The 13,120-nt window shown below is 34.0% G+C and overlaps 1 protein-coding gene across 1 annotated transcript in view; it reads left to right on the top strand.

Annotated features, from left to right (window-relative positions):
• Positions 1-13,120, top strand: part of CCDC57 (coiled-coil domain containing 57) — a 3,049,962-nt gene that overhangs the window by 2,808,828 nt on the left and 228,014 nt on the right. The gene's annotated exons all lie outside the window — the stretch shown is intronic.

The following is a 13,120-nucleotide window of genomic DNA, read 5'->3' as shown; positions in this document are numbered from 1 at the left end:
AAAACTTAGTACATTTGACCTCTAGCTCCCCTTTCCTGAGAGGCAAGAAACCTGTGAAATTTGACACTCGTATGTCTGCTTTAAACTGGCATGCCGTTTTGCCTCCCTAGACATATAGGCACGTGGAAGGCACTCTGAAGCTTTGTATACTTGCTGAATATCCATTCTTGACAGAATATGTGCCATATAGCAACAGTGATCTTTTCAAACATCTATTGTTATGGCAAGTTTAATTATAAAACTGTATTTTTTAATGATTTAATAATCCACCTTGACATAAAATGTTTTTTTTAAAAAAAAGTGCTTCTTACAACTAACTGATCAAAAATGCGATTTTACAATGGGTAAGCACAGTTACAGGCATCTCAATCCATTCATACAAAGGTAGATTTTCTGAGGTCAGTGGAGTCACTATAGGCAGAAAGGATAAAAAGATTCTTTAAAAAGGTGCCATCTCCAGCTTAGGTAACTAGAGATTGATAGAAAGGGGAGGCAAAGATGGTACAAGCTGTATAGACTATTTAATAACACCAATCTTTCTGTAAATGAGTAAGTACAATGAATAATTGAAGAATTTAAAGGGGATAGCTCTCAAATGAACAAAAGGTACATAGTAAACTGATAGAAATACCATCAAAAATAGTAACTGAATCTGGAAACTATTAAATAGACAAATATGGCAAATAACAAAGGGAAATAATTGGCTATATTTAAAGGTAAAGAAGGATATTTTTGAAGTTTGGTTGAGTGAAAAAAAAGTTGTATGGGTGACTCTAGCATATCCCTAGCCGAGGAACAGGGTTAGTACTTTTTAAATGAGAGAGAGTTGATGACACATTATTGCTGTATTTGTGAATGTTAGTTTGAGTAATGGTAGCATATCTGTATGTATATAGTTACAGCTGTGTTGGCCTTCACAAACTGACAAACTCTACATTCTGTGAAATGTTAATTTTGAACTAAAAGTGCATCCGTGTGCCTCCTTTAGGGTAACATATATGAATGCCGTCAGAAACTTGGTGGTGGTGCAACTTTGGGGCTAAAAACAGTATGCATTTCTGTATAAAATTAATATTTTATTCCTTTTAAGTGTGGCATAAAAATGAGGAACTAATTTGAAGTTCTGATGGCCATTTTACTGGCTCCCAGTTGTCCAACCTCACTATCCCATCACCCCCTGAGACTTTTGTCATACGCAAGGTAAAATGATTTGGTTGAAACTGTTTCTGCAGGGGGGGTTACAATTTCTTCATCTCTGATGGTGGGGGGGGTCTACCCACTTAGGTTACATCAACTTAGATCAAAGGGAATATGTATATTTCTGTTTCATATTGGGAAAGGAATATATGTATTTCCCTTTTTCCTCAAGAAGGTGTAGGTTTGGAGTTTATATATTTATAAACAGGGTGTGTGGACATATTCCCTGCATCCAGAGGTGCAGTTGAGAGCAGGCACCTGTAAAACATTGACTTCTAGGACAATGTCTGCTTTAATTTGCCACATTGATGAAACAGTTTGCAGGAGAATGAAATTTGGCTGAACTGGTATGGTAATGTATACCGCTCGACCTCTTACTGAACAAAATCTGGGCAAAGCCAAAAATAATGAATACATGACACAAAATCAGAGACATATTTTAATATTGCTCATAAAGTTAGAAAGTTAAGAGAATAACTTATTTTCAATTAGTATGTATTTTCTGAAGAATACAAAGTTTTTAAACCAAGTGTCTGCAACAACTTAGTTACTTCAGTCCTCAGTGGTTTGCAAAAAAATCCCACAGATTTTATGAACAGCAGAACAAAAATATGAGACAAAAATCTGGACATTCTGCAAAATTATATTACACTTGAGAGATGTATGGGGTAAAGTCATTGACAGTCTTTCAATGTAAACCCAAAATGACATGAGAGTTTTTTTGTTTTCTTTAAAATTCAAGATGTATTTTCTGCTTTGCTTGGGAAGCTAGTGAGCAGAATCTAATCTGCGTTGCATAGAATTTTTCCAAGTATCATTCCCTAAAAAAATCCTTCATGGTTAACTGAAACATGCTAAAAGATGCTAGAAATCATCACAAGAAGAATGGAGTCTTTAAAACATTAGAAGGGTTCATACTGTTTGCTAAACATTAGTACAGAAGATAAGATTGGAATCCAGGCACTAACTGCTGCATTTATGGTTCTGTTAATGCACCATCTTGGTTTTGCATTGTGTACTACAGTTTCAGGAAGTGTAGGTGAAAAAAGAAAGTTATCCAGATGATGATGAAACGTAGCTGTTGGATACTTTAGTTACTTAGGATATATTATTTGACAATCTGTTAATGACATTATAATAAATTTTGAAAAGAAATTCAAAATGAGGTCTTCAGTGGAATTGAAGCTTCATACTCAAGCTGCACAGTTTCAAGAATCTTTTCCATCAGTAAGAGTCCTTTTTACATGAAGTTGGTACCTGTCTAACAACCTAGTAAGCAAAAATGATACAAATGTAAAACATTTCAGTTTAGGAGAAAAAAGGCAAATGGCAGTAGAAACCACTCCATTGACTGCTTTTTGCAGTCTCTGCCATTACCTTTGTGAGGCAATCTAATTTTTTTTTTTTTATCATCTGGGAAATGGTAACCAAAAAATAGTTTCTACAAGCATTTATAGAGTTACACTATATAATTTTGCAGGAGATCACACTCAGGCTTATTCCACACAGCCGTCCTCATCAGATGAACCAAGCTCTGTTGTTAATGAAATAGTTGTTAAAGGAGAAAGTAGGGTATTGGATTCATTTCACTCAGAAGAGTAAGGGTTGGGGTTTTACTCTAGAATCCTATTGACGCCAAAGAAAGACAACTTTCTCTGACCAGTATATACTTATCAGAACTAAATAAGTATGCAGATATCAAAAAGTGCGGAATGGAAACCCTAAAGGCATTCCTTCCCATCATAGGAAATGGCTCTTACATGACAAACTGGATATGGAAAATCACACCTGTGCATTCCTGTAAGTAAGAAGAACTCCAAGGCAAAATCTGAGATCCAGATAGCTCACTCACACTTTCAGTTTTCATCTGTGCCATTTGATCTATCTACAGTCCCCAGAATGTTTAGCAGACATTTAGCACTGTGTTTGCACACTTCGGAAAAGAGACTGTCACTATTTCTCCATTCATGTATGATTACCTGTTAGTAGCTCAGTCTTGGGGAATTTTAAGGAGTACTCTGTTAGAAAAATTGGCAGAAGCAAATGGTTGTAACTAAGGAATGATTATTTTGAGCTGGGACACAGGCTCTGAATTTCCTAGACACAGTAAGGCCTTGTTAAGTTTAATTCTGTTGGCTGCCAAAACAGCAGTTACTAAAAAATGGAAATCTAAATCTAAATCAACTGTATTTGAAGAACCGAATATTGTAAAAGGGCTAAAAGGAAATAAATGGAATTTGTTGTAACAATGCATGCAGAATAATGTTCAGGAGGAGAGCTGCTTGAAGGAAGGCAGGAATTAGCTAATTCATTTAATGCTGGACTGAAATATAGTTGTTATAAAGAAAGAAAATGAATGTAATGTATAATGTATGTAAATTTATTTATTTATCCTAGTCCCAGTAGGCTAGTAGCCTCTTTTCAGAGGCGACCCAAAGTGGTATTTGTACTACTAGGGGATATTTGGCCAGGGCATCAGGGAACTTCACTATTCACAATCGGCATTCTTGGTGACATCATATGCGAGTATGTGCTCATGTAGCACAGTGGTGGCTGGGAGGACGGTACATGAAATGAAGAATACATCAGAAGGAATGGAGGTGAATACCAGCTCAGTGAAAGTTGTTATGGCCGTAACTGAGGATTCTGAGACATTATTTCAGAAGCATTTATGTGGTGAAATGGAGAATCCTGATAGAGAGAAATGCACAGTTACAACCCTGCAATCAGGTGGGCTGTGGGATGATTTACTTAAGGGTTTAATTGAACAGAGTGAGATAGAAATGAAGTACTGTGGGGAGACATTATTGAAAAAATACAGGAGGAAGATGCAGAAATTACATTGAAAGGGGGCAGTGTACAATTAAAGAAAACCTGTGCAGAGACTGTAGCAACTACCCAAGGGGGACAAAAAGAAAAAAAGGAGGACACTTCAAAAAGAAAGTTTGTGGTAAAAAGGAAAAGAAGCCAGGAGTTGAACAGATTAGAGGTATGGGACAGTGTAATTTTACTTTTGGGCATGAAAACACAAGCGGTAAGAGCTTTCATTTTGATTAATAAAGAGACATTTTGTGACATTTTTTTGAAATTGTACAAGGCATAGAAAAGTTATTGTGTGAATATAAAAAAAAAGACAGAGTAGTAATCCATGGAATGAATATATGGGTGTCCTCCCTGCATTCGTGTGGGTTTCCTCCAGGTGCTCCGGTTTCCTCCCACATTACAACGACATACGTCTGGAGAGTTTCTCCCTGGGCCGCCTCTGAAAATTGGCTTCATTCCAAGTCAGACTTTCCTGATAAACAAATGTTAAATAAATAAATAAATAAATAAAATAAATATGGTTAAAGCATTTTTCGAGACCAAAAAGAAAATACATATACAGTTTCAAACAGAGGTGGAAAGAGAGACCTTAAAATAACGTTTAAAAATACTTGTAAAAAAGTAATGGACATTTCAAAAGTTTATGATACTCGGAGTTTATGGAATGGGAGATGAGATTGTAATGTCATTTTAAAAATGGAAACAGAAAAAAATTGTACATATTCCAAATCTCAAAAATGTTGATGGTAACAAGGCTGCCTTAAAATATAAGGGGCAACCAAAAACATGATTTTTTTATGGGAAAGACGGACATTCAGTTAATAACTGTGATAAAAAGAATATATATATATATATATATATATATATATATATATATATATATATATATATATATATATATATATATATATATATATGTGTGTGTATGGTAAAACAGGACATGAAGCAAAAACATGAACTTGGATGTCACATATGTAAAAAGACTGTACATATATGGATGCAATATAAAAAAAGAGAATGAATCAAATGTAAATCAGGGTAATGATAAAGAACAAATCGAAAATGAAGAAGAGATAGAAATAGCTTAAACTTTAGAAGAAAAATGGGAGATAGTAAAAGAAAAGATGATGGAGAGGAGAGGAGGTAGAAATAGAATCAGAAATTAGTGATAAAGAAGATATAAGTTGGAAAGTGGTAAGAGAAAAACAATCTACTGGTAAAAATGAGAGAAAGGAAATTTAAAGGTATTAATATAAAAGAAAAGAAGAAAGGAAATTGATGCTGAATGTAAATTAAAGTAGTATAGAAAGAAAATGATATCCTTTAAATCAAGAAACCGAGAAAGGAATAATTTAAGGATTCTTTCAGTTAATGTAAACAGTATGAAAAACGTAGTAAGAAGTATAGGGATTTTAGAATGGTGCAACAAATGTGGTGTTGGTATTATTTTGGAAGATATAAGATTTATGATGTATGAAGAAAGATTGCACACACACAAACTATGGGATGGGGAGATAATATGTGATAATTTGGAATATGGGGAATAAACAGTGTTTGGGAACAGCAGTATTATGTAGAAGAGAAGTGAAGATTCTAGACATTATATTAATTAGAATGGGAAGACTAACTATTGGTAATGTATTGCTTTTGAGATGGCAAGGGAAGGTTTATAGAATTATAGCTGTATCTGCTTATGTGACTTATAAAGAAATGGAGATTTTTTTCAGAGGTTATTAGATTATGTAGTTGTAAATATGCATATTGTAATTGCAGGGGATGTTAATTGTGTTTTAAGAGGGAATAAAAATCAAAGAGGAAGAGATGCAAAATGGTGGATGAAATGTGGAAAAATGTTTATATAGAATAGAAAATCATTGACATATAGAAGAGGTACTTTAAAATTTGAAATTGATTGTTTTATAATATCAGAAGGAATATATATAACAGAGGAGCAATATTGTTGGAACTATAATAGAAAATATATAAAAATAGGAAAGGATATAAAAATAATAATTGAAAAAGGAAAGAAAGTAATTATTCAGTTATGGAAGGATCATGTTACTATGAAAGTATTCTATGACATTTGGTCTGAATGGTGGATTACTTTTAAAAGACACTATAAAGGGAGTTACTTGGCAGAGTAAAGTAAGAAGGAAAGAAAAGCAGGAATATGTTAAAACATAAATATGCAGTAGATACTTTAGAGAATAATAAATAATATTATGAAAAAGAAAAAGAAATTTACAAAAGAGTTTATAAAAAAATTAAGGAATTAGATAAATATGTTTTTTACGAGGTAGAAAGGAAGAGGTATCACTGTATTTAAGTAAGATAATGAAATGGGGTAGTAGTGTAATGAAGAGAAAAGAAAGATGAAGATAAATTAAAGAAAAACCGGGTTATGGACATTTTTGTAAATTATGTGGAAGGAATGTTTAGAAAGAAAAAGAGACAAAGTGCAATTTTCTGAACAAGTTAACAGGGAACTTGAAGAAAGAGATTATGTTAGAATTAGAAAATGTGTTTAAATAGTTAAATGTAGAATCAGCAGCTGGTCCAGATGGAGTTCGATTTGAAAAGTATAAAAATATAGAAAACTGGTTGAAAAATGCTTACTATGTGTGTTTAATGAATGGTTAGATGAAGGTTTAAATCATAAGAAGTTATGTAGTGGGATGTTAAAAATTATATGGAAAAAAGGAGAAAAAGAAGATATAAATAATTGGAGACAAATAATTTTAATTAATACAGACTATAAGGTATTTATGGAAATAATACAGAAAAGATTTAAGAATAAGATACAATATATAATGGAAAAAAGTGTATATGGTATGAAAGGAAAAGGATATCAAGAGTTGTTAATGACAGTTATAGAAACAGTGAAGGATATTTCAAAAAGGTGAGAAGAAATAAATCTTATGGTAGGTGATAAAGCATTTGATTCAGTATAGCATAATATGTTGTGGTAAATAGTGGAAATGTACAATATTAGCAATAAAATTAAACAAGTATGTATAACAGCATATCATATAATAATGTAAGAGTCTTAGTAAATAGTTGGTTAAGTAAAGAAATTGACATGAGTAATGGTATAAGACAAGGGTGTCCTATGAGTGATACTTTATTTATGAATACACTAGTCAGTAAGGTTAACCATAAAATGAAGAATACAAAATATGCAATTCATACAAATGTTGAAATTCCAGTTATGCTGTCATATGCAGATGACATAACTACCAAAAATAGAAAATGGATGAAAGAAGTTAAAGTTTATTTAGTTGATTGTTTACAAGAAATAGGTATGACTTTAAATAAAGAGAAAAGTAAAAGAATGGGAGGCATAATAAAAAATAGCAGGTGTACTAATTCATTCAGCATTATTAGGTAAGGTAACATATTTATCAAGTGTTATGATTTCTAGAATATATGAGAAACTATTGTTAGAAATATTTTTTATATGGGGATCTAGATTAAACCATATTAAAAGGGAAATGTTATACATGAGTAAAGAAGGAGGAAGATTAGGTATGTTAAACCCAGTAGTGTTTGCTGCATCATTAAGTCTGTATAAGGTTTTGAAATGGTTAAATGAAAAAATGTGAATTTAGTAACAAGATTATTTAAATATAAGTATGATGAATTGTGGGATGGGAAACAAAAGAATATTCTAATGCAGAAACAGAGAAGCACCAACAAAAGATAACATGTGGAAAATAAAGATTGAAGAAATAGAAGAAGATAGAAAAACACAGTACAAAAATATTATAAGAAAATATTATTGTGTTAATCCATGCAAAAATATTCCACAGGAAAAGATTAATGCAATTTAAAGAAATAAAAAAATGGTGTAGTCATAATGTTGAATGTCAAGATTTTGTATGGAGATTGGGAATACAAAAATTAAATAACATGCCATACAAAAAGGAAAAGTGAAAGAATATGTTTGTATTGTGGTCAAGAAGAAACAACAGAACTTGTCTTTTTGAAATGTAAAAGAGGTAAAAACTGTGGGATAAATTATGTACAGAATATTTTTAGAAACTTTAAGAGTAGTAATAGTATAAATATGGATATGACTGAATAGGGTTATTATAAGAATAGAAGTAAAGAATCATAACTGAGTTTGGATAAAAAAGTGTTTTATGTAGTATAGGCATTATGGAATAAGAGGATTAATGAAATTGTTTAATGGAAACGAGACTGCATTAATATTAAAAAAGATCATACTGTGGTTATGGAAAAAGGGGTGGGGGTCGAATTAAGAAGAGTATTTATATGAACAATAGATGGATGTGTATAAACATGACTATGAAAGTTACTTTAAACAATTTTATGAATTTGTAAATATGTATATATAATTAAAAATGCAAATATGGATATAATGTGAAAAGATGTAAATAAATAAAGGACTCCAACTCTTTTTGATAGTGCCATAGGATCTTTTACATCTACCTGAGCTACCACCAACTCAAGCAGATGGAGCCTCAGTTTAACATCTCATCCCAAAGATGGCATACTCAGGAATGCAGCACTCCCCTTATGCTGCACTACAGTGTTAGTAACTGATCTACCTGATGTGGGAGTAGAAGCCACACCCTTCTGCACCAAAGGTGTGTGTGCTGCCTGTTGTGCCACTAGTACTGCTAATGGAAAAAAATGTTAATATGGTTTGTTTTCTTTTCTATTAATGCATGTGTGCCTTTGCCTTAAGTGATAGTTTAATAAAGGTGTTTAAAATAGCCATGACTGTGTCTTGCTCATTCATTAACATTCCTGTGAACCATCACAGACTCTGTCCAAATGAAAATTTCATGCTTCAGGAAGCAAAGAGCTACTCTCTCACATCAAATTCTTCTGTAAAGGAGGCTGCTAAAACAAGACAGTATGGAAGGGCTGTTGGCTGCATGTTTTGCATTATTCTAATTTGTTATGCATCATTTCTTTTGAGAAGACCACAGTGGGCTCTCAGGTATTTTTGAAACAAATCCTTGGAAACTGTAGCCTGACTCCCACTGCCAGTCATATAACAGTTTTTGTGGTAAATCCAATCAACCTCTCCAAGTGGATGCCTTTGTTTCCTCCACTGTTGTCTTCACTGGTAAAAACTGATTCTTCAGACTATGGTTAGAGAACCCACTTCAACAGTCTTTTAGTTCAGAGTGTCTGGAGTCATCAAAGAAATGTTTCTTCACTCCAACCAGAAAAAGGAAAGCTGTTTACAGAAACTTAACAGCCTTTCAGGACAACGTTATGCCTGGTCACTTTCAAATCAACACAACCAGTACCACAGTAATCTGGTACATCAGCAAACAAGAGGCAGCAGAGCCTTCCCACTCTTTGAGGAGATTGTTGAGATCTGGCATTGAGCTGGTCATTATTGCCTCCTGTGTTCATTGTTGCATTTCCCAGGACCATAGAACTACATGACAGACTTTTTCAGCAGAAAGAGACATCTGGCATGCAAGTGGAAACTAGACAGTCTGACATTCCATATAATTGTATAGTACTGGAGAATACCACAGAAAGATCTGTTTGAAACACATCTCAGTAGTCAGCTTCAGACTTTTTGTTCCCTTATTTGTCAAGAGGCAGTATGGAAGGTGGGTGCCTTTTCACTCACAGAACTCAGGGTCTTTTGTATGACTTTCCTTTATTACCCCAATTTCAGAAACTTGTTCTCAAACAAATGAAGAGAAAGTGAATTTACTTCTCAAGGCTGCATCGTGGCTAAGTCGGACATGGTTTTCTGTTTTAGTGAGATTCCTCACTTTTCTTCCTTCCATTGCCTCTGCCTCTTCACAAGACCATATTAACTCAACAGAAGAGTAAATTCCTGCAATCCACTTCTTAAATCTCTGAAGCTTTCAGCTTGGAGGATAGAATCTGTTGTATTTCACTTTCCAGGCAAGTATTAAACATTCTAAAGGAAGCAAATTCCCTACTCCTAGAAAAAATGTTATCCTTAAGAAATGGAAAATATTATTTCTTGAATATTTCTATTGGTTTGGACTGTTAAAATTGCCCAGTTCTATATATGCTTAAGTTTATATATGTGCAGGTATTTCCAGAAATTTCATCAAGTCCAGTCGTATTCATTTACTGACGTACATGTTTCTGCAGTTGCTGATAGTTCCCCATCATTTTCCTCATATTGCATTGTAAAATCTCATGAATTTCATATTGTTAAATTTTGTGCTCCTCCCCTTTTAAGCCATGTATTTCAGTGCACATCAGATATCTTTCCTGGAAAACCATGCTTATACTTGTATATGCCTCAAGCAGGTGGATTTCTTTGTTGCATGCCCTTATGTTCAAGCCAAATTATGTATTTATTCTGTCACTAAAGGATAATTTCTCCTTATATACTAGAGTTGTTCTGCTGCCTCTCTGAACCAATCAGTTTAGCTCCTAGTATTCTGTTCAGATAGCCCAAATAAAGGGGAGCATCTACTGCACCCACTGAACATACACCAGACTTCCTAAGACAAATGTAACAGTACACAAGAAAAATTTATCATCTTTATCTCATTTGAAAAAGGAAGGAAAGGTCTGCTTGTTTTGAAGTAAACTTTGACCAGGTGGCTGGCCTACTGTATTGTCTTTTATTTTGATAAGTACAATAAATCTCTACAAGGTAGTGTTAGAGACCATTTCACTAGATACATAGCTGCTTTAGCATTGTATTTTAGAAATGTGTCTGCATAAGATGCTTTATAATTTGCCTCATGGACTAATGTCCACACCATCGCTAAACACTGCAACTTAGAAACTCAGTCTAGATGTAGGGCAGGGTTTGACATGGCTATTCTGATAATGTCCATCTCCCAGGAGTAACCAAGTACTGCCTGGTATTCTATCCATATGCCATGAATTACTGTTATAATGACCCTTTCTGAAGATGATAATACATTACGTAAGCTACAGATCTTTGAATCAAGGTCACTGTAGTAGTAAAACTTCCTTTCCACCTTCCCTCCATGTAGGGAATTTTTACAGGAATCCATAGGGATGAAACCATAGACCACTACTGTTCTCTAATGATCTTCCATATGACCAGTCCAATGTCAACTGCATATTATACACAGATGGCATCATAATCATTAAAGCACGTAAAACATCTTACACCCAAAATTTAGAAATTCAGGCAAACTTCAGCTCACTTTGGAACTAGGTGACTTGTAACAGCTTAAGCATCAATACCCAAACATGTAGTTTGGAACACATCAAAGACTAGCTTCCACTCTGTCTTTAATATTAAAAGATGCTTATGGAATACATCTCCCTTCAACTTGCCACCAGAAATATCCAAGTTGTCATCAGTCAGCACAGTAGTCTTGGGATATGGTTCGACTTCCCTGCTGATTTATACCCATAACCACCCTCCATTCATCCTTAAACACCATTGATCGTCTACCTTAAATTAACATATATTATTTGTTTTTTTTAGAGACAGCCATAACATTGTATAAGGTACACTAAAGATATATACAGCAACTATAGTGCTAAACCGATATTATTTCCAGTTTTCTGTAGTCCACAAGGGACTTGTGCTGCTGATATTTGGCAGCCATTATCCTGGATGTTTTTACAGGTGATTTTAATAATTTCTTTATTTGCCTCAAGGCTTATAAACAACTCCTTTTTAGGACCCCACTGATAATTTATTACCCCTGCCCTCATTTTTGAAATCAGGAAGACACTTTTGCATGATGTTTTTACCTTTTGACAGACAGCGATTATTGTATTGCTAAAATTTGTGTTGAGGACACCACTTCGCTGCCAAACTCTTATGGTATAGCCATATTTGATAAATGCCTCCATACTTTGCATTTACTACTATAAACAATCGTTAGTAGTAATGAATTGTTGCTATTATGCATAGACTGGCTAAATATAATTAAATAAACATTGCATTTACTGCTATAAATTGCTCATTTACTTATATTTAATTGTTTTTATTTGTTTGTTTGTCTTTGTTGACCAGGAAAGTCAGACTGGGTAAAGCCCATTTTCAGCGGGTGCCTGGAGAGAAAAGCTCCATCACAGTACCTTTATATTAACAAGTGAATTTAGACAGTTCACAGAAAAACAGCAGATCTGACGTTGTCAGATTTCATTCTGTCTCAACTTATGGGTTCGGATCCGATTCCTCAGATCCACCTCAGCCGTTGCAAAAGCTCGAGGCAACCAGAAAACTCTCAAGCTACTCCTTTACCCACAATGCACCAACTCCAATTACCTCAGATCTCATTTGCCGCTTCCAGTGAAAGATGTGGTGTTTCAGTGACTCTTCATAATTGAGATAACTGTTATTTCTCTTTTAAAAAAGTAATTTTCTTTCCTTTTGTCTAATTACTGTATTGTATTACCTTTTTTGCCTAAAACCTCTCTTTTTTCCATACTAGTGTAGTTCTTTCGTACTGTTTTTAGTACTGTTCGCTTTCTAACATTTTACAGTGTATTTCCCTATGTGATTGTCATCATTGGTAGTCTTTTCCTTTCTTCGTTATAAAAAAAAAAATTATATAGATTTATACATTTCTAAATATTTTTCTGTGGTATTTCTTTTGTTTTCTCAGTATCAGGATGGCAGAGAAACCAGCTGGTTTCAAGAAGTGCACCAAATGTGGTCATAAAATACCACTTTCAGATACACATTCCGTATGTGTTTACTGTTTGGGACCTCATTAGCTCCAGGAGGACTGCTCCATTTGCCACTCATTCAACCCTAGAGCTCTGGTGGAGTATAAAAATAAATAAATTCTTAAAGGATTGCTTCCATCTTATTTTCTGAACTAAAAAGACCATTTCTCCCAGTACTTCTACAGCTTCTACAAAATCATCTGGGAAATCTAAGAAAAGACCTGTTTCAGATCCGACTGACTCTTCAGATCCTAAAAAGAAAATGACAAAGTTGCAGGATCCAACTTTACACTCGGATCCAACACTCTTGACTAGAGAGCTATCAGATCTGACTTCACAATTGGATCCGAAGCTAAAGAGATCTAGGCATCTATTGAATCAGACTTTGGATCTGACACCAAAAATATACGATCTTACAGCTCATTCCATGCCCCTTCCAAGCTCCATATACTCCCCC

This window comes from Protopterus annectens, chromosome 4.part0, assembly GCF_019279795.1.
Source record: "Protopterus annectens isolate FY-2018-M chromosome 4.part0, PAN1.0, whole genome shotgun sequence".
NCBI classification, from domain to species: Eukaryota; Metazoa; Chordata; order Ceratodontiformes; family Protopteridae; genus Protopterus; species Protopterus annectens.
Note: the sequence above shows the minus strand (reverse complement) of the source record. Positions and strands in the feature narration are given on the sequence as shown.